Below are 3,749 nucleotides of genomic sequence, written 5' to 3'. Positions count from 1 at the left end.
CTGATTTCTGGGCCTCATCCTCCAGAAATTCTGTTTCTTTGTTATGGGGTGGGGCCACAACATTAGTAACAAAGAAACAGAATTTCCGGAGGATGAGGCCCAGAAATCAGGATTTAAAAAAGATTCCCAGGTGATTCTAATGTGCAGCCAAGGTTGAGCACCACTGTTATAGATGATTACACCCATTTAACGGATGAGAAATGGAGGCCCAGAGTGGTCAAATTCCTCTTTATTTTTCTTTTTAATGTATTTTTTAAAATATATTTTTATTGATTTCAGAGAGGAAGGGAGAGGGAGAGAGAGATAGAAACATCAATGATGAGAGAGAATCATTGATTGGCTGCCTCCTGCATGCCCCCTATTGGGGATCGAGCCTGCAACCCCAGGCATGTGCCCTTGACTGGAATCGAACCTGGGATCCTTTGGTCCGCAGGCAGATGCTCTATCCACCGAGCCAAACCAGCTAGGGCCCTCTTTATTTTTCTACTAGAGGCCCAGTGCATGAAATTTGTGGATGGGAGGGGGGGGGAAGGGGTCCCTTAGCCTGGCCTGCACCCTTTCAAAATCTGGGACCCCTCAGGGGATGTCTGACTGTCAGTTTAGGATCCCGCAGATGGGGCCTAAACCAGTAGTCGGACATCCCTCTCACAATCTGGGACTGCTGGCCCCTAACCACTCTGCCTGCCTGCCTGATCACCCCTAACTGCCTTTGCCTGCCTGCCTGATCACCCCTAACCACTCTGCCTGCCTCCCTGATCACCCCTAACCACCTCTGCCTCCCTGATCGCTCCTAACTGCTCACCTGCCTGCTTGATTGCCCCTAACTGCTCGCTGGGGGGGGTGGCTGGCCGGGGGGCGGCCATGGTTGTTCTGGTCTCTGGTCGTTCCACAGTTTCAGTTGCTGGGCTTTTATTATATAGGATCAGTCGCAGTCATTAGTGCTATACAAAAAACTTCTGGCCCTCCCTTCAAAGCACATAGGCAGAGGGCACTTACAGACCCTTATGATTGGGCAGACATGTCACTAGTTCTGGACAGTGAGTTGTGAGAGGAAGTAACACGTGACATTTCTGAACTGAAGCGTTTAATTACTAGAGTGAGAGCCTCCGGAGATCTATTTCTCCCTGGCAGGGTGACCAGCCACAATTGAAATGGTGGTGGCTCCATCAGGCCAGGCCCTACGTGACTACAGTGAGTGGAACTTCCCAACAAGCAGCAATGGACACGGAGCAGGAATGAAAATTAAACCTTTGTTGAGTTTGACCACTAAGATTTTTGTTCAGCCACTAGGTTGTTTGTTCCTGAGGCAAAACCTGTCAGGATTGATAAGAATATTTTTCTTTCTTCTCTCCCCCCTCTGTCTCCCTTACTCCCCTCTCCCTCCCGTTAAACAATATTTTTGGGGTATTTACAATAATCCATACACCATTTCAGATACTTCCTTCAATAAGCAAGGTCCCTGGCTTGGGCCACCATGTGCAGTTACACAGTTATTCACTGTGCAAAAGCACCAGACCCTGGTGTGGTGATGTGTGTGCTAGGAGGAAGGGCTGCCTTTTCCTAGTTCACTCCTAGGTGCTATCCTGGCTAAATGGGGCCCTGTTGTGCTGCCCAGAAGCATTCATTCAGAGGAGAGGTGTAGCTAATATAACTTCTAATAGTCCCATGAAGACAATAAAACAAGAAAAGGTCTATAAACAAGGTCAGGGAGGGCCTCTCTGAGCAGGTGAAGCTGAATCTGAGACTTGACTGATGGGAAGAAGCATCCACACGAGGATGTGAGGCAAGAACGTTCCAGGCAGAGGGAACAGCTAATACAGAGCCCCTGAAGTGCTGGGCATGTCTGAGTAACAATAAGGAGGCCTGTGTAGTTGGAACAGAGTGAGTAAGGGGGAGAACAGGAGGAGGAGAGGGTAAGGAGGTGACAGGCATACATAGCAGGGCCTTGTGGGCTGCAAGAAGGACTTGGGCTTTTGCTCTGAGTGAGGTAGCAGCCATGGCGGGTTCTGAGGAGACTCACAGATTCAGGCTCATAGATCAGCCAGAGACCAGTGGAGATGGAGCGGAGTAAGCAATGGGAGGGTATGAAGAGGGAAAGTGAAAGAGGTGACATTAGCTGACTGTGCAGGGCCTTATAGACTGGGAAAGAATTCAGATTTCATTTTTCAGTCACATGTCCAAAGTCACGGAGGCTGGCTGCATCCTCAGGTCTGACTCCCAAGCCCAAGTTAATAACCACAAAGCTGTCCCCTAAGCGGCACTATTTTCCTGGGCCTCAGATGCTTGGCCTGCAGATGGGGACATTTTATCCCTGGCCAGGTTGTGGTGAGGATCAAATGAAACCAAATTATATTTTTCTGTGTAAAAGACTTCCTTCCCTCCATTCAGACCGCCTATTCTGGGAGCTGTCCTAGATTCAGTTGAGCCCAGTGGGCTGCACCCATCCTCATGCATCCATTCATTCGTTCGTTCATTCATCTATTCTCCAACCCCTCCTCCAGTATCACCTGGTCCAGCCCCATCATCACTCACCTAGACTAGTGCAGTTGCCTCCTCCAGGTTTTCCAGCTTCTACCCTTGCCCCCCACAGTCTCTTGTCAACACAGTAGCCAGAGTGATCCTGTAAAACATAAGCCAGATCATATCTGTCCTCTGCTCTGAACCCTCCCAGGGCACCTAACTCAGAATAAAAGTCAATGTTCTCCCCTCAGCCCATGAGCCCCCAAATATCTGCCCCCCCCCTCCTGTTACCTCCCTGCCCTCACCTCCTCCTACTCTCCCCCTCGCTCACTCCCTCCTGTCACATAGGCCTCGTCCCAACACATTAGGCATAGTCCTGCCTCAGGGCCTTTGCCCTGGCTGTGCTCCCTTGGTATCCACATAAATCACTCTCACATCTTTCAGGTGGAAAATATATTTCATCCATTTAGTTTGTTCATTATCTGTGTTCTAAAAGGGCAGGGAATTCTGTCTTATTCATACCTATATTCTCAGTGCAGAGACCAGTGCCTGGCACATAGCAGGTGCTCAATAAATATTTGTTGAATGATTTATCCTAATATTCACCAGCCCATCAGATTCTATGCCTGGCTCTGGGGAGACAGAGGCACAGGCGTAGTCTCTGCCCTCAAGAGGGTCCTGTCCCCCCAGCAAAACCACAGGCCCCACCTCTATGGTCCCCTATCCCTTGCTTGTCAGTACCTGCCTGGGCACAGGGCAGGTGCTTCATCTATCCATGGAGACAGGTATTGTATCTCTACCTTTTTGTGTGTTTTTCCCCCCCCACTCTCCTCATAATCAATGATGCTGAATACCTTTTAATACATTTATTAACCACTTAGATTTGCCTTTTTGTTACTTGCCTCCTGCACACCCGCTACTGTGGATGTGCCCGTAACCAAGGTACATGCCCTTGACTGGAATCGAACCTGGGACCCTTCAGTCCGCAGACCAACGCTCTATCCACTGAGCCAAACCGGTTAGGACAGTCTTTGCCCATTTAAAAATAATTACACAGCCCGTCTGGTATGGCTTAGTGGATTGAGCATCGTCCTATGCACCAACAGGTCATTGGTTCAATTCCCAGTCAGGGCACATGCACGGGTTGCGGGCTTGATCTCCAGTGGGGGGCATGCAGGAGGCAGCTGATCAATGGTTTTCTCTCATCATTGATGTTTCTTTTTTAAAAAATATATTATTTCTTTATTGATTTCAGAGAGGAAGGGAGGAGAGATAGAAACATCAATGAT

General features: G+C 49.0%; 1 protein-coding gene across 2 annotated transcripts in view; it reads right to left on the bottom strand.

The window, feature by feature from the left end:
- GIPC1 (GIPC PDZ domain containing family, member 1) overlaps positions 1 to 3,749 on the bottom strand; it is a 9,845-nt gene that overhangs the window by 4,431 nt on the left and 1,665 nt on the right. For both annotated transcript variants that reach the window (XM_005865841.2, XM_014539352.1), the window contains exon 2: positions 2,533 to 2,620. The gene's annotated coding sequence lies outside the window, so the exon portion shown is untranslated. The remainder of the gene's footprint in view (positions 1 to 2,532; positions 2,621 to 3,749) is intronic.

Source organism: Myotis brandtii, unplaced genomic scaffold (assembly GCF_000412655.1).
Source record: "Myotis brandtii unplaced genomic scaffold, ASM41265v1 scaffold2134, whole genome shotgun sequence".
Taxonomy (NCBI): Eukaryota; Metazoa; Chordata; class Mammalia; order Chiroptera; family Vespertilionidae; genus Myotis; species Myotis brandtii.
The sequence above is the reverse complement of the archived record's forward strand: the minus strand, read 5'-3'. Positions and strand labels throughout refer to the sequence as shown.